Genomic DNA, 20377 nt, shown 5'->3' on the forward strand with positions numbered 1-20377 from the left:
TCCCATTTCGGGATCTTTTAATCCCATTCCGGAATCAGGCCCTGACATGGTAGTTTTCAACCAAATTAATACTTGTGAACCGTTTGACTATCAACGCATAACAACTCCGTTCCAACCTGTTTTAACAACATAACACATAAACAAACTTAATTTAAGCAGTTTCTTACATCGTCAAACGTTACGAAAATCTTTTAATCATGATGCAATCTGTTTACACATCTAAAATATAACATTTGGTCCCAAAACTTAAAAGAAACATAATTTTCAAATACAAAAGACTTGGCATTGATAAGTAGTATCATTAGAGCTAGATTCAAAATAAGGACTTGCACTACCACTTACTAAAACCTAAAGCTCCGCTATCCTCACATAGGCTCCTTACCTTCACGGTGTCCTTTCGTTCCTATAAAACATAAAACAACATGGGGGTAAGCTTTTACGCTTAGTGAGTTATAGGCGAATAATATAACATATGACATTGGGCACAATCATTTCATCACTTAGTCTTTCCAACCCAAATGGTTGCTTTCTTACTTTCGGATCCGACTCTTTTCCTTACCATAGACATAACTTACTAAAGTCAACCCTAGTAATTATGTCTAAGCTAACATAACCATAGGCATACACATATGCCTAAGCTACCTTAATCACATTGCACACATACATACATACATAGACACTCAAGGTGTCTAAGCTAAGTCATATCATAGATAAGATCATTAAGCAAGCTTAGTGACCTTGCCTAAGCTAATCATCAACCATAGATACAATTATTAGGCTCGCCTAATAATTCTATCTAAGCTGTCCACGTAGTGCATTTAGTTGTTGTCCTCTTGCACGGATGCATTCCGGAAATACTAAGTCACCCTTGACCCGCCCAATTTACCCCCTATAAACTCACCTTGATTAAACGAGGTTCCTTGATCACTAAAAGCTCCTATACCTTGATTAGCACCTATACATGAGCTAATTTCATCAATAACATAATCTTAACAAATCACAACTTTCAAAGGCTTTTAACACATTCATACACTTACACACATAACATGTTTAACTTATCTTTTCCAATATAACAACATTATCATGCCAACATCATTTCCTTAATTACACAATATCTCTAGTTAATCCCTTACAATCATGACTTGCAATTCTTTCAAATATTTCATCAAACATCAAATGTGCATAAACCCATTTCTACTACTAGTAACCCTAAATCATCATTTATCCAAATTTCATTACTTACAAAAATAACAACAATTCACATATAAACTTTCTCCTTTACAATTTTTAACTAACTCACATAAACATTTCATTGAGGCATTTCATCAAACACCTAGTGTGTATGACTTGATTCTAAGCTAAATTAGCATCAATTCCATCTTATTCACTACATGCACTCAATTAGCAAGTTTATTCATGAACTTACTTCCATTATAAATCAAAATTCGTTTTAAATCATACAAGTGTGCATATTTTCAACATACACCATCTTTTAAGCTAGAGATTCATCTAAGACATCCAACTTTAGTAATACTTAGACATAGAAGTTCATACCTTGTCTCTAAGGATTCAAGAACCCTAATTGTGCACAAAGGAGAAGAAATTGAAGAATTAAAGCTTGCTAGGATGATTAGAGTACACTAGATTTCACAAATTTCCAATTGCATGTACTCAATTTCTTCAATTGAAGATCCACCCTCTTCCTCTTGTTTGGATCGACACACACAAGCACACACACACTCTCTGTATTTTTTTTTTTTGCAACTAATAATAAAAATTCTGCATTTTACATCTTTTATTTAATTAACTTTGTCTTATTTGCACTTTCTACCCTCCCCACCAAAACTCTATTTTGGGAGGTCCTTAATTCTAACTTTGCATCCCTAGTCCCTTCCAAATTAACTAACAACCATTAACTATTTCCATTTATTTATACTAAATCATACCATCCATATATAAAATAATTAAATTACATAAATAATACCTTAATTAATTTGGGATGTTACAGTATGTATGTATAGGTGTATTTCGTGTGGTGACAGATATATCTATGGATGATAATTTATCATCCATATCTGATGCATGGAATATTTAGATCATTCATATTCATATCCATTACTCATCCATATACCTCATTCATACATTATAAATAGATCAGATTGGGTGAATATCCATAGGTGGAACATCCATTGCCATCCCTACTTAACTCCCTCAACCTCCATCTTTCTCACCTTCATCTCTCCGCCACATCATCCATCTTCGAATCCATTAACCAATCTCAATTCCTCTACCTCATCAACAAAAAGAAAGGGTAAAAAATTTACATGAAGGTGGGTTTTGAAGAAGCCCGCGTTATGCACCTCAGCGTGTTACAATTACATCATTTTTATGATCAAATTATTTTGAATGTTGATATTGGAGGTGGATTACCAGAACTTGTGATTGAATTTCGTGCGTTCCTTTAAATTAGGACATGTGAGTTTAACTCATAAGTTCTTAAAAATTAATGAAATCGATGCGATGAGAGAATACATTAGGGATGTGGTGAGATCATTAGGGTTGGTAGAAAAGGTATTGGAGGAAAGGATTGATGTTGTGGTTGGATCGCGTGGTTAGATTAGAATGATCGAAAAAGTGATATATATATATATATATATATATATATATATATATATATATATATGGGTTACTTTAAGGATTTGGTTTACGAAATTGGGTTACTTGAAGGTTACAGAAGGGATTGGAAGTTTAGTAGAGGGGAATTGAGTAGACTTGTTGAGAAATTGTTATGTGAGGGAGAAGGTGAGGTGAGGAAAGGGTTTTTTAAGACGATATCGAGGTTTATTGTGGCTTGTGAACTTGTTGGAAGAGATATCTGGAATGCTTGGGATTAAAGAAATGGAAGTGTTGGGGTATGCATTAGGTGATGGTGTGATTGCGGAGGATGCTAACTAATCCTCTTTAATCCACTCCTCAACACATCATGTCAAGAGTTAGCTTCACTATACTTTTCTCCAAACCCGGTGGAGATCCAATTTCAACTCTTGTTCTTCAATATGCCACATCAACAATCTTTCTATCCCATCGAAAGATCAAAGTCTACTTAGATCACTCATATCTGCAATGTGATACAAATTGTTGTTATCATAAGAACAATCAATTTCCTAAGTCCTTTAAGGAAATTAGTTATCTAAGTAAGATGGTGCTATTATTACAAGAACAATACCACTAACTTGAACACCCCAAGTTAGAAGACTACAATCACATACAACTAATTACAAGAGAAAGTTAATGCTACCTCTTTGTGCATATTAACGATAGTAGCTTACAGTGCAAACTCAGTAATGATAGGAAATGAAGTATTGAGTTTACATAGATTCTATCTTGGGTACAAGATAGAATATCCCTCTAGGTAATCACATACGAAAGTGTTTGAAATGAAGTCCTATGTAATTGTTGTTGTATCTGAATGAAGTTCGTGAAGGAAGGGCCAATCTTCAAGCTTTGAATGAGTCTTCCTTTTATAGTGAAGGATATGCTTGACAGATTGTATACGGTCGAGCCATGGTTGGCTACGACTTCAACCATCCATAGTAGTCCAAATAAAATAATCATTTCATCTACAGCTCATTGTAGAATCAGGTTGGACTTTTTGCTGTATGTATGTTACCTGCAAAACCTTGTTAGTCATAAAGCCATTCTTGACTTACCATCTTTTATTCAAACTTATCTTGGATTTTACACATGAATGTTGACTTGTCCGTTACAATTTGAGAAGGCATCTTTCCTTGGTTTTCTTTGTTATAATCTCAACTCGCTCAAAAGGGTAATGGATGGTTTTTACTTCTCATATATCCGTTGGAAGTTAACTACGTTTAATTTTATACTTCCAATACATATCAAACTAATCATATCTTGATCTATTCAAGAGGTAATCTTATATGCTTAGCATGTAACATGTTAGGAATAAGATAGATTCATGAGCTAAACACGTTTCAATAAATGTTCACTCATGTATCAAGAGGTAATCATGTGTATTAGTGAACACTACTAAGCTGCACTTATAATCTTAACTATGGCATAACATATTTAAAGTTCAAGAGATACTAAGCATACATGTTCTTAACCACTAGTAAGTTAAGATTGTCTACTTAAACCAACATGCATTAGTTATTTAAACATTTAAGCAAGTAACATGTATTGATCATTCAAATTTTAAGAATTTATCAAGTATTTAGGCATTAAGCAAAAAACATATATTGATTGTGTAAGTTTCAAACTTGAAATCATGTCCCTAGAAGTTAGGAAGTGAATGTTATGATTCTGATTATAAGGAAATATGCATTTTGCTGTGTGTACCTAATCACTTAACGAATTCTTCAATTAAGCACATATATCAATATTTATGTTTATAGAAAGACCACATTATCAACGTGTTAGACATATAGTTTCGTATGGTCTTATCTTGGTTTATCATCCCTTTATCCAAGTACATTTATTTGTGATAGTTTGATTTCAGTATCAACAAAGACATGATTTTTACAAGTCATCAAACCACATCTTAATTTGTTTGAACATGATTCTGTATGGTTTGATCTTAGGGTGAGTATTTAGGCACATATACTTATAACAGTATGCTATACATATTAAGTAATCATATTAGATTCCTATCTAAGTACATAGCAATTAATGTCTAAGCATATAACATCTAATCATAGTACTATCTAAACACTTAGATGTATAAGCGTACATTAAAGTACAACACATGTTTAGGAAAGAGTTTCTCTAATTGGCACTTGATGACCATTCTTAAGATGTATAGATAGATTTTAAGATTTTAAGAGTCATCAAACACTTATGCATTTATGATTATTAGTTTTAAGTCGTATGATTATCAATGGTGATAATTATGTTTAAATACGAAGGTGATTGAACCTTATTAATTATCGTTTGAAACCTTATATAATATTCATTAGATGAAGTTTCAACCATTGACATTGTCAAACTATTTGTGATTGTATATTTTATAAAGCATATTTTAAGCATCAAAAACTACGTTCTATACACATCACAACCTTAATGTTGATCGTACATTCCAGAATCTGTCTAGACTAAGGAACGCGAGTATAGAACTTCAACGATCGATCTGTGGTTGAACCGTGATGTTGACCTTATACATGCTTCTTTTGTAAAATGATACATTTGATTTATATGTTATATGTTGTGGTCATTAGGTATAGAACATGTAGGTTTATGAACTTGTGTTTTACTTTAACATTACTTGTCATTGTTCAAGGTCATTGTCATCATTAAAACATAGATTAACATTTGCATGTTGACGTTGAATCATAAATCTAGATCCTAAATGAGCATGAATACGATGAATGTAAACTGTAACCACATGAATGCTAGAGAGAAATGATCAACAAGTCAAGATTGCATTCCACGCCTTTCCTATATATAGCCCTCGTCTATAGGACGTATTGGGAACACGATTAGCTCATTCTCAGGGTTATAATATTCTCCTCTCATGAGATGATCGTGTTTCTAAACGTAACTCCTTAAGAAATACATACAAAATTACATGAAATGGAATTTGGTATCACTAACTAACTCCCTACATGAATCTTTCATTCGCCATTGAAGTAGATCTCAAATCTTGAACTCTTTAATTTTCAATAATCTTTGAGTATGCACGGCGGAATGCATAAGCTAGACATTCATCGTAGCATCACTTCATGTGGTAAAGAACACTTCTTTGAAGTTCTCCCCTCAAAGCACTTTGGGCTCCTACCGTGAATTAAGCATGATCTTCGGGAATATACTGAAGTTCTGATTTTGACTAGGTTCGATATACCCCAGTGAAGAAAGATCTTCTTCGAATTCACTTAGCTCCCCTCCAACACTTAACTTGATGAGCAAACTCGGATAACTTGAGAAACTCACATCAAAAAGTATATGGGGTACAGAATAAGTTCATTATATCGTCGTATCGATATAAGATCATAAACTTTCCTAAGGATGTGGAAGTCTCTTTTCGTTCCTCTTTGCTCACTTCTCAAATAAGTAATGCCTTTGACTTTGTCTCTTTGAAGTTCGAGTCCAATACCGCACGTATATTGAAGTCATTGTCGAATCATCATTTAACTTGATTATGAAGCTCTGTTGAATTCTAGAAACTCCCCTCTCAAAGTGTATGGGCACGCCACACGAGTTTCAAAGTTCAAAGATTGTATGGGAGAATAAACCAATATTCTTTCAGTCCCTAAAAGATGCGGGCTTTTCTTTGAATTCTTCTTTGCTTCTCCTCGAATCAAATAACAATTCGTACGTACATCAACCATATACATATCTCCCCCACAATGATGCTTGTATATCATAAAGTATCATTGTAAATGTGGTTGATGTAATGGGAAATCCCCAAAAGTGAGTAATATAATCCATGAGAGAAAGCTGTGAGGAAACTCAGTCAAATAAATTTGAACTCCAAAATCCAGACGCCAAATTTAGTCACGAAATTCGGTCCTCAAAACTGTTTCAAAGTTGAAAAAATATCAACTTTCGTTGGCCGAAGTTAGATTTCATTAGTCTTCGTCAACTTCCATTAATTGATTCCTACTAGTCCGTCAGAAAAATTAACTAAAAGCTAACTTTCTGAAACTTTGTATCATCGATCCCTGTCAGTTATATTTGTACAGTAGGTCCCTTGTATGTTTTTAGTGAACTTGGGCCTTAAAAATTGGACAGTCCACATTGGAAGCCCATTAGGCTTGGATTGATGTAAAATCGGACATGCCACTTGTTAATTGGGCCTTGTCAATTTTCGTACACTTACTATTGGGCCCATTTTTGTACAAGACATTTGAGTCCAATTTTCGGACAAGTGGGCCGAAAGCCAAATTTACAGGCAAAGAGCTTAATAGCCCATTTCGTACACAGAGTTGAGTGGCCCAACAAACATAGACTTGGATCATATCTGTACAGTGACATGTAACTTTAAGTGTCCGATAACCAACTGCTTATACTCAATCATTCGATAAGTGAAACAACTTCGTACGTTCATGAAACTGATTGTAACTTGCATCTGATCTTCTATGTGCGAGAAGAAATAGATCGTTCAATCTTCACAAGCAAATCAAAACCACCATGAACAATTGCAGGTGTCCGAAATCGTTCATAAACTTACTTCATCTTGTTCGTCGATGTGATTTTTCGTCAAAAATTAAAATTGTGTGAATTAACCCACGAACTCGATTGAGATGAATTCCTTATGTATAGATTATCATCAATCATGAAGAATCGACAACCAAAAACAGCAGCACATCACAATTTAAAACAATGAACAAGAGCTTTTTCTTCACGAAGATGAAGAAGAGAACTTGAACTTCGATTATTCACATTAAACATTTTCAGCCTTCGATTTCTTCATCAAAGTTGTTTGAAATCACACCACAAACACTCGTGGATCATTAGATTAACCATAAACTCACTAGAATTCATGATCAAAACGTTAACCAAATATGAATGAAGTTTTAACCTTAGATCTGTGAGTTTTATGTTGTTTCTCCTACAGATTTGACGATTCACATAGCATAATTAGGTTATGACGATTGCAAATCTATGCTCAGATCAAACTTTGGTGGAGTAGATTGCTCATAACTCATCGATCTTCATGTTTTTCAGTTAAGGATGAACACAGACCGAATTTCCACCAATTTATTGTTCTTAATCATGTTTGATGAATCACGAAGCTTCAGTTTCAGTTCTAGATCACGAATCTCTAGTTTTTTTTTGATGATCAACAATTTATAAAATGATAATTTGAAATTGTTGATGATGAAGACGAATATAGCATCTTGTAGTAGATGCAGTTTGAATTATAATCCTAGTTTTCTAATTTCTGAAATCTGTGATCTAAAGTATGAAATAAAATGATATGAGAATGAGATTATGATTTGTGAAATTGTGTTTTGAATGCTGTTGTTCAAAAATGTAATTTTCGAACATTTTTTGTTTTCGGACGGATGAAGATTTGAAGATCTTCATGAACATTCATGCGTATTCATACAGATCTCCTTCGATTCGTTTAGGGTTCATCTATGATATCACATGTTAGATCTCAAATAAGCATGAATACGATGAATGTGAACGATAACCATATGAATGCTAGAGAAAAATGGTCAACAAGTCAATATTGCATTCCACGCCTCTCTTGAACTCATTACATATCGGTAGTTATTATTAACTTCTAAAGAATCCTTAGGTCCTATATATAGATCTCGTTTATAGGACCTCTTGAAAACACGATTAGGTCGGATTCTAACACTATATAATAGAATAGATATAGATAAAACGATAAAAAAAGAAAAAGAAAAAAGAAGTCTAATATTTCATTTCATGGACTAATATACAAAGTAACATCATTTTATATCAATTTCTTAATGTCGGCATACTTTACTTTCAATCATTCCATTTTTGAGTGCTCAATCTAACAAAAGATTCAATTATCAAGTTGGAAATCGGACAAAATTCAACATGAAGCCTTAAAAGGATATCATTTTGGCGTAACCATGTCTCATAACCGGACCATCCTATTGGTCTGAAAATGGACCAACAATCTACCCAAACACCTTTATGTCCATAAAAACTTTGAATGTGTGGATTCCAACTCTTAATTATATCTTTATTCATTCTTGTACCACTTGTGACAAATGACTCCATCAATAACGGAGTGTCACATATCCTTTTCAGATGGGGTTTGTTTAGAAAACAAGCTTATTTTTTTAATAATCTTAAACTATTAGCATTGTCTGGATGTTAAAATTTTTAGAACTAATGATAGATAAGTTTAAAAAAAAAAATTTAGTTGAACGTATAACTAGCTTTTAAAATAAGCTATTAATTTATCGATAAATTATATAATTACTTACTGATAAGTTATATAATTACTCTCTACACAAATGATTTTAAACATCTCAAGATAGCCTCTTGGTTAAAGTGTTAACATCCTTACAAGAGTTCTTGTATTCAAACTCCTTTAACATCATATCTAGGGGTGGCCAACGAAACGGTTGAAAACGGTCACATAATAACTCGATTAGACCGCGTAGATCTGATTGAAAATATTCGTCACCTTCGAATAATTGGAATAGTAAAAACTTTATCTGTCTAATTTTTTCATGTATTATATTATCCTTTTTATTCGGTTTATAAACTATATAAGCTTTCATAATTAGCTACTTTGTCAAATCTTTTAAAAATAACGTCTTGGCTTCAAACCTCAAAAGTAATCTACAATTATCAGCTTCAGCTATAAATTTTCGATGCTAGCTACAAGCTATAAGTTTCCAGGCACTCAACTACCTATCAGCTTTCTTTGTATCAACTAAACAAGCACCTATAGATGAAATTCAATTTATTTAACAATTCAACAAGATTAAAGAATTAAGTACTTGTGATCAAGTATATTTTCACGAGGTCAGGGTGAACCTACGCTTGAGTGCATAAAAGGGGTTTAAGGACCATCAATATTCGAACCTCCGACCTTAGTCGTTGATATGTCAGATCATGTTGAGATTAGAAGAAAAGACAAGTTAGAATGAGATTCGGTAAATGTGAAGGAGACTCGGTATGAGAGAGAATCAACAAGATTTACATTCCACAACTTCTAGAACTCAATTACAATGCAATGGCTATCTAATTAGGACTACTTAGGTTCCTTATATAGCTCTCTTTTAAGGAACCTTCATTTAAGCTTATTTCACATTAACACTATACAACTTCGGGGTCCTAACAATCTTCCCCTTAGTGTTAAATGTGAACTTTACAATATAATCCTATCTAAAACATCTAAAGGAACTTTGTTCCTCTGAAGTGAACTTTGGATTTGAATCCCTTGAGATTCTCATATATTCGTATGTTCACTCTTGTCTTTAGACGACTTTTCAATCTTATGAGAATGTATTTGACAATCTCATTATCTTCAGTTGAATAGCAGTTATTGATCAGTCTCCATCTCAAGTATTTGAAAGCATACATCAACGTTCCGTCTGAGTATCTTCTGAAATCTGAGACTCCGATGAAGATATTTGTATAGTGAGAATTGGCAAACAAAAACCCATAAGGACAGTCACTCACTTCAAGTAAGGACATATATCTTAGCTCTTCGATTACTTGATTTGGCAGTTTGATTCTGAGCTTTTTGTGTCCAGATTCTAACCCCATCTGAAAATCGTGAACATACATCCATCTCATCGAGTCAAGAATAATTCTGTAGACTGCCTTCATCGCAGTAGCATGATAAATTGTTGCAGATTCATTCAAGTTAATCAAGTAGTTGTAAATGAAAATAATGTCGTCCATCTTTAGTTTATCAAAATCTGCTTCAGAGAACTGATAATACTCATCATCCATTCTTGTTACCTGAAACAATGGCATCTTCACTCCATCTTTATTAATCATCAAAACCTTATTTATGCTTTTGATCTCTGAATTCCGCTGCTCTTGAAGTTTCTCTTCATTCTTAAATTTAAATTTGTCGCGAACACTCAGATAAGCTTTGAGATATTCCGAATTCTTATGATATTTCCATGCACCCAGAACACTCATTGATGCAGAAAGGATGAGATCAGAATCACCATAGATTCTATATGCTTGTTGTTCAATGAATGGTGAACGAAGAATCATCTTCTCTTCTTCCTCACTCAGTTGGAAATCAGCATCACGCTCAAGAACAATCTCTGCAATTTGAAATTGAACATTCAGATCAGGAGGAGTCGTAGTATCTTCCTTGCCATTAGAAAAAATCTCCTTTTCAAAGTGTATCCCAAATTCATCAATTGGAGATGACAAGTTAACAAATTGATGATCATTGAATTCATTGGCGACACTCAACGACCCCTTCAAAATATCTTCAATATTATCAAAGTTTTGATTGTCCTCTTTAGCTGACTTATTCTTTAATTGATCAGCTGAATCCATAATCATAAGCATCCCTGAGTCACCCTCTCTCTGACCTTCCAATTCATCTAGAAAACTTTCACACTGGATTTCCTCAATATCATCGCTTTCAGAATCAGATATATCAACAACATCTTGATCCTTATGTTGACTAGATGCACCAGCTTCATAAGTTAATCTTTGAAAACCACTGGAACGATAATCACCGTGTTTATTCTCCCCCTCATGAAGATTGTCGGGATCGAAATCATCATGATCAGGCATGTGAATTGGTCCAGGTGACTTGCATGGAGATAAAGGATATACTTCTTGCTCAAGATAAATCATCATAGTCTCGCGAACTTCATCAAGATCAGTTCGTTTAGCAAACTCAGCAAGATATAGTTCCTCCACCTCATTGTCAGAGAGATATCTTAATCCATATCTATTCAAAATCCTAGAAGGTGACCCAGTTGGTGAAACAACGGTGTAACCACGAACAACATCAGCATCAGCAGCACCTGTTGAAGGCGATGTCGGTGGAAGTGTTTGATTTTCCGTGAGGGCAGGTAAGGATATATGTGCGGTATTATTCTTATATGTAGGGCTGTACATACTACTAGTCAGATTCATGATATCCCCTTCTGATGGAGGTTGGGCAACAACCGGAGTTGTCGCCGGCGAAGTTTCTTTCGAAGCATCCGCCTCCATGACTTTAGTCTCATGGGACTCTGACAAAGTAGTAGAACTACCCGTTGGTTTAGATCTCGTAGAGATATTACTATCTCCGACTCCTGAAATCATTATATTTATTGTGTTAGGATTTATCAAAACGTATTGTATATTTATTGTGTTAGGACGTACCAAGAATATTATTATACATATATACAATCACAGAATTAATCAAGATTATAATATTTTGTTATACTACTGATAACATGTCCAAATATATATAGGATATAGGAAAAGTTAACAAGGATATGGTTAATATAGTTTTTATAATATAAATTTCGTCCATACAACGTTAATTTTAGCAGATTTTGTTTTGCTCGCCAAATATTCATTACAACTCCGTTTAAAGTGAATCAAATTGCTATGGATTCATTAAGAAGTAGATTTTACAAAACCAATTCAAAAGTTCATACCAAGTAGTAAGTTTTAGAGCTTTACCCTCTTTTTGTGTCGGTGGACAGATTTGGAAAAATCCCGGCATCCACCCAATATATGATTTTTGATAAAATACTTCCACTTTGTCTAAAATCATAAAAAAAATACTGGAAGTCTTATTTACATATATTAACATATTTCCAAAGTCTTAGCCTCGAAATCAAAGTCTAAGATAGGTTTTTAATTCCCAATCCAAAACAGCCCGCTTTTTACCGAATGGAGATTAAAGGATATATGTTAAGTTTCAAGGTGTTCTTCATATGTACAAGTTATAAGTTCTTATATTAACTTAATGTAACATCATAATACATATAAATAAGTGTTATTAGAGTTAATTTAGAAAGATTAAATTAGTTTTTCAAACAAGCTTGGTGTTCACCAAAACAAGTTCTAGTTTTTACAAGTTTTATAAGTATAATAAGATAGCAACTATATAAGGAATTGAACAAGAATTTTGAGAAGTATTTTACGTTAATTATGAAGAGGAAATTTTCTGAGATTAAAGTATGATATGAGAGCATTCAAGTGTGTGTTTTTAGTTTAAAAAAATGTGGAGTAAAAATGAGTTAAAATGGTCCTTATTTATAAGCTTATAATTTTGGCTTTTAGTGAAAATATCTAAGATAAGTTAAATTGTATTAAGTCATGCATTACATATTAAATTGATTAGGTCATGGATGACATATTACACAAATAATTGCAGATTTCTATTGGTATATACAATAGTAAATACTTCTAGAAGCTGTGTATAATACGGGTAAAAATACCGTATGAATGCGAGTAGAATTCTTTGAGGAAATTGAACGGGAATACGAGTATAGCTATCCTTTATATATATTGGTATACTAAAAAGTGTATTAAATACTTGTAAGGATGTATTTACACTCGTAATACATTATATGTAAATACATTTTAACATAAGTTAATTACGTCGTTTAAATAGTAACATATATATTGTTGAAAACTCTTTAAATTAGTAGTATGAAAATATATATATATAATACTTTGTTAATATACTTAATGAGATATTAAATTATCATATTTTCAAGTTAAATATATATGAATCCATATATATACACACAATAATTAAATAATTAAACAATTAAATCAAGTTATGACGTTCGTGAATCGTCGGAATAAAAGGATGACCAAAAGCTTGTGTAAAACTCTTTTCGGAGGTTCAAGATTTATTAAAATTCATTTCTTATCAAGTCAGAATTATATAAAGATTAAGTTTAAATTTGGTCGAAAATTTCCGAGTCGTCACAGTACCTACCCGTTAAAGAAATTTCGTCCCGAAATTTGATCGAGGTCGTCATGGCTAACAATAAGAATATTATTATGATGAATATAAGTTGATTCATAGGGTTTTATCATGATTGAGAAATATGGATAAAATAATTCGATTACTCAAAACTTATGAGTGAAGCTATCGTAAAAGAGTGAAATGAGAAAATAGGGATCCGTCTTATCTTTTGACGTCATCACGGTTGATCTCTGGATTAACGAAAATCTTTGTCATCTATATAAGATTTGATTCTTCGGCGATTAAGGAAATTATGATCCTCTTTAATTTAATGCAATAATCTATCTCGATTTCTCTGTCGGATATTTTACTATAAATCAACCTCCTACGTTTCCTTATTTTCACATCTCCCATCTTTTATACTTTCTTCCTTTCTTCGTACTTCCAAAACATTCGTCAATATGCTCCATCCAGTTTTAATTCTTGATATATTCTTGACTATCACATCTGTCATTCTTCTTTTCATCTTCCACCAGAGGAATCCCTTAATTTCTACTATGCTCTTGGATTTATAGTGTTCTTAGTTTTTCTGTGTCTTTATATTGCTATACGCATCGATATACACGGTTTGTAATTTCTGCGTTGTCTTCGTGCTTATATTTTTCCTGATATTTTGGAGTTTCATGCTTCCGTCTTCTTTTCCCGACTTCAAGTCAAGCGAATAATGGTCTAGAATTCATAGATATGAAATTCGAAATGAACATAGCTAATGCTCTAAGGGATAAATTGTAATAGCACAATTTGACTTGTGAAATTACCAGAATCCAAAGGAAAAGATAGAACTATCAATAGAATATGTTCTTGATATGTTTAGAGATTAGATTGAATGTAAGAGTCATGTAACATGACACATGATGACGTTATGGTCTGTGAATCATTACGTTCCATTTAGAAACTCAGCATGACTTACTGAAATATAATCACGTTGATCAAGTGTCATTATATTATACTAACTCATGCTTCAGTTCCCAACATTACTTCAAAAATATTCATACTTTACACTCAGAGGTTTCAGATATTTAGAAACTAAAATAGTTTTCTTTATGATGTGATACATATAACGCGAAGGAATAAATGATTTCAGATAAGAATGGTTATGAAAATATCTTCAGAAATATGAAAGATACTTATAATGGAAGATACGATGATATCTTAGAATATTTAAGATAAGAGGATGATGAAGAATATTGTCCGCAAGGGTTTTAGAGTAAGGAGCAAGGTATTTGCTAAGGATTTTAGCAGACACCGAATCATTTGGATTCTTTGAAGGTAGATTTCGTCCTTGTGATTTGTCCATAGCCTCCTTCAGGGTTTGCTCAATCCGTTTTCCAGTTCTAAACCTTCTCTTTTTCTATGCTTTGCTAACACAATATTCTTTATCATCAACTTTTGACTGTTACGGTTGTGTACAATTTCTGCTGCTTCATTCAGCTTTTTCAAAACTTCATAGTACTGATTCGTAGGCTGAAGTGCTATTTTGGATTTCAGAATTATAATTCCAGGAAATAACATTATATGTATATGCAGAAATGATGTGAGATTCAAGAATAATTATTGATGCTTCCTGGGGTTTGGTATGACAATTATTGTTACAAGATGTAGATGGGTACATGACAAGGTTTTATAGTGATCTTTCAGAGAGATTTAAGTCAAAGAGCAATAAAGTTTCTGGTAAGCTTACTACTAATGTGGTGGAATATAAAAGGTTCCCCAGTAACGATGGCGAAAAGAAAACGCATATATCAAGGTTATAAAAAGGCTACTCCGGATGAAAAGTTGAAGTTGTCTTTTTGGAGCTGTGATAAAATTCGCTATTTTGAAAAGGGATTGTAAAGTTATTTTGGGTAATAATAATGCTAAAGGATCTGACATGGATACGTGTTGAACCTTTGCTTAGGTTCAAGTGTCCTCCGAATGCATATCTATGTGCATATATTCTTCGTATGTATCGTGTGATTGGTTCATTCTCTCGATTGTTCCTTAGTTGAGATGTTTTCAAGAATTTTGAAGGGTTTAGACGCAGGTTGTCATCGTTAATATCCGTATAATGAATTCGTCGTGAAGCTTGAATGATACGAATATCTTTATGAGTTCTGTGAATGAAAGTGATGTTCTAGTATAGTTTGAATTTAAAGTATGATTTTGAAGGATGTAGGAATTTAAGATTGATGACACTTCTTAAATCTTGACTTGGGTTTTGATCTGTCAAAATCAGGATATGTAATTGAATTGGTATGGAAAATGGTTGTCTTGAATTTTGTGAAATGATGTATATTGCTATGAAAGGAGAGAGTATAATTAACGATTGTCGAAACATCATTGAAAATGTACAGTGTAACATATTAATGTGAACTTAAGTATTTCTCGGGTATTACCTACCCGTTAAAATAAAATTTCACAAGTAATATTTTGTACAAAAGAATTTTTATTACAGTCTTTATGAAAATATATGTATGTATATTTTCTTCAGATGTAATATGGATTTAATGAGTTAATATTATATTAATCTCATTTGGTTTATGGTTGGAATTAGAAATGAATAATCCCTAAAATTTTAGAGATTACATAATCGCTGCGGAATATTTCTTCAACGTAAATGAAATAATGAATTAATACTTCATCACTCATTATTGTTGGTATCCCTCAGTGCCTGCGGTGCATATGATGTTGATGCTCGTAATGCGGCTTGCGATGTTGTTGGTAATGCTGCTGCTGGTGCTGGTAGTGGTTTGCTGTGAGTATAGATGATGAGAATTTGTTTTATTTTGTATTGTGAAAGAAGATGTTTAAAGTTTCTTGAATAAAAAGAGAGGTCAAGAGCTTTATAAAGGAAATGAAATGATGTAGGATGCACTTGCTAATGAAGTTTTTCTTTTCATGACAGTAATTTTTTTTTTACTAAATAATTCACCATGCAAGATACTGAGTAAAGGTCGGATAGCCTCAATAATATTAGTAATATTATACTCGTTGCGGCATATCCTGGATAGGAGATAGAAAATAGTGTTACGAATAGGTTCGCCGGTAAGTGCCTCATGTTCTTCACCAAGAGGGCAATGCGGTGGATGGAAGGGATCACCTTCTTCTTGTCTCCAATGATTAAGTAGACTACGAACCCATCTCCAATTCATCCAAAATAGATGATGGCTAATTGGTTGATCCATTCCGGTCACACTGCTTTCGGAGCTTGAGTGAAATTCCATATCGGAATTCGAGGGACTTGAACTAGTGGAGAGTTCCATTTCGTACGACTGAATAAAGGATTTTTCGATATGAAATGATTTTCGGCTATCGGATGGTATTCTAATTACATAGAATATCTATATATATAGAGCAAAAGATTTCATAGATTACGGAGGAATTTACGGAATTTGTTAGCCAAAGTTTACAGTAATAGATACGCTAAGATATGAATTAGCATATACGCGAAAATATGAACTTTGTCTATACACTATTTTTGCAATCAATGCAATAAGATGTGTCTAGACTAAGAATGATAAGCATGTAATTTTTCTAAGGGTGATAAGCAGATGATTTCCGACTAGAAATGATAAGCAAAACTTTTGACATGCAGTTAAGGTCGAAGTCCAGACTCACTAATGCATCTTAATAACTATCCGTTAGACACACTAATGCAAGACATGGTTCGCTAAGACCACTGCTCTGATGCCAACTAAAACGAACCGTCCATATTACTATAAACGCAGTACGTTCTCATTGGTCCCATAGCAAGATATTTGACCTCTATATGATACGTTTTAGAAAATATTGTATTCGTTTCATAAAAAGCACATCATTATTATACATAATGCATGTTTTAAACAAGTGGGCGATTATTTAAGAAATAATCCCCAAAATACATCGGTTTCCAAATACTACACACGTGACGTAACAGTCGAATATAAAACATGACAAAGGTTTTATTGAATGCAACACTTTATTTAAATAAAAGTATGAGACTCCATGCACAGCTTGCTCAGATAATGAAACAACGGAAGACTTTCTTAAGGAACTGAGAATAAACATGCGTAAACAGTCAACACAAAGGTTGGTGAGATATATAGGTTTATCATCGATATAAATATAGACCACAAGATTTCATAGTTATAAATATATGTACACTCGCAAGTGTATAAAAGTATTCTATAAGTTGTTGAGCGCTTCGGTAACCATACTTAACCATTAATGTGGCATATTCCCTTTATTATGAAATCTCCCTACACTGTACCAAGTGTAGTAAAAAAGAAGTACTATGTAACCGTTTACGATACTAGAGCGACTAGCCCGGTTGGGGTTGTCAAACCCGATAGATCTATCAATAGGATTCGCGTATACATGTTCTTACAACATGTAAATATTAGTTACCAAGCTATTAGGGAAGATATGCAAAGTGGTACAACTCAACGTAGAATATATTTTAAGTACTTGTGTCTATGGCGTAAAACATAAAATGCATGTATTCTCATCCCAAAATATTTGTAGAGTTTAAAAATGAGACTTTATACTCACAGTAGTAAAAGTATATTAATAATAAGTTTTCAATTTATTAAAAAATATGACCGTCGTCCTTGGATTCACGAACCTATAACAATAATAACGATTCAGATAATAATACGACATATGAATAAAATAAAGCAAGTTCATAGAATACTTATATAATAATTTTTAACATTTTATGTTAGTAGCCCATTGTTAGTAGTCCTTTGTTAGTAGTCCAAAATAGTCCGAAAAGTCCAACAGTCCAATAATCGGTATATATATATATATATATATATATATATATATATATATATATATATATATATATATATATATATATATATATATATATAATCTTAGAATTACCCCACGACGTATTGTATACATATTGTCTTTGCATCAACCCAGAGACTTATTGTATACGTATTGTCTTAGAATTAACTAAGACGTATTGTGTAGGTATTGTGTTAGGATTTATCAAAACGTATTGTATACTTATTGTGTTAGGACGTACCAAGAATATTATTATACATATATACAATCACAGAATTAAACAAGATTATAATATTTTGTTATACTACTGATAACATGTCCAAATATATATAGGATATAGGAAAAGTTAACAAGAATATGGTTAATATGGTTTTTATAATATAAATTTCGTCCATACAACGTTAATTTTGAGCAGATTTTGTTTTGCTCGCCAAATATTCATTACAACTCCGTTTAAAGTGAATCAAATTGCTATGGATTCATTAAGAAGTAGATTTTGCAAAACCAATTCGAAAAGTTCATACTAAGTAGTAATTTTTAGAGCTTTACCCTCTTTTTGTGTCGGTGGATAGATTTGAAAAAATCCCGGCATCCACCCAATATATGATTTTTGATAAAATACTTCCACTTTGTCTAAAATCATGAAAAAAATACTGGAAGTCTTATATACATAACATATTTCCAAAGTCTTAGCCTCGAACTCAAAGTCTAAGATAGGTTTTTAATTCCCAATCCAAAACAGCCCGCTTTTTACCGAATGGAGATTAAAGGATATATGTTAAGTTTCAAGGTGTTCTTCATATGTACAAGTTATAAGTTCTTATATTAACTTAATATAACATCATAATACATATAAATAAGTGTTATTAGGGTTAAGTTAGAAAGATTAGATTACTTTTTCAAACAAGCTTGGTGTTCACCAAAACAAGTTCTAGTTTTTACAAGTTTTATAAGTATAAAAAGATAGCAACTATACAAGGAATTGAACAAGGATTTTGTGATGATCGCTCCAAATCCATATGGACGAACACGTCATTCATCGATTTCATTGCGAGGTATTTGACCTCTATATGATACGTTTTGTAAACATTGCATTCTTTTAAAAAGGCACACCATAAATGAATATTTAAATCAAAGGTTTTCGACATCTGATGATTTCTACATGTAGACAATCACCGTAAATAATAGTTTACAATAGTACTTCCGTTGACAATGCAGTCAAAATAAGATACATGGTGATGATTTGGTAAATGCAACGTTTCCTTGAAAAATATGACATGTAAGACTCCATGCACATAGCTTGTCTAACATATAAGCAAATAGCGGAAGACTTCTAGGAAACCTGAGAATAAACATGCTAACAAGTGTCAACACAAAGGTTGGTGAGTTCATTGTTTTAATGTATCGTATAATCTGTATATAAAGGTGGATCACAAGATTTCAGTTGTTTTATCCATAAACATTTATCAAAATATTCTACGAAATTGAGCACCCTGGTAATTAAACTTAACGTATATAATTTATACCATTTGTATAATCATCTTAATAATACACGCAAACCAACGTGTACGCTTCTCAAATAGCATACGTCCGTTAAAAGGATAGCGCTCTAGCTCGAACGGGGATATCAAGCCCTATGGATTCATATACTATTACTCTCGCCCATCAGTTCTTATAACTGGCAGTTACTAGTTACCAAAGCTAAGGGTTTTTTAGTTCAAACTGGGTGTAGAATTTAGCATGTACTTGTGTCCATTGCGTTTAAAATAAAGTGCATGTATTCTCAGCCCAAAAATATATTGCAATAGCAATTAAAAAGGGATCAATGAAACTCACCTTAGCAGCATATAAAGTCGTTCACCAAAATGTGACTGAAACTCGGATTACCAAATAACCGTAGATCTCAACGTATCAATATTGAGATTCAATATTGTAGGAAAGTACGTAGACGCAACAGAGATGATAAACACTAGGTTTGATTCACAAATATACCCCCGAACATTACCCATAACCTCCTTGGCAATAACCCATAATTTCTTTAGCTCTATCCCGCTTGAAAACCATTTTGAAAGTGACACGCTCATAACCTCGTCGTAGTATTTTATGTATAAGACTAATTAATAATATTAATAATAATAAGATTAATAATAATATTAATATTAATCTTAATAATAATAATAATAATAATAATAATAATAATAATAATAATAATAA

The sequence above is a fragment of the Rutidosis leptorrhynchoides genome, chromosome 3, assembly GCF_046630445.1.
Source record: "Rutidosis leptorrhynchoides isolate AG116_Rl617_1_P2 chromosome 3, CSIRO_AGI_Rlap_v1, whole genome shotgun sequence".
Lineage (NCBI taxonomy): Eukaryota > Viridiplantae > Streptophyta > Magnoliopsida > Asterales > Asteraceae > Rutidosis > Rutidosis leptorrhynchoides.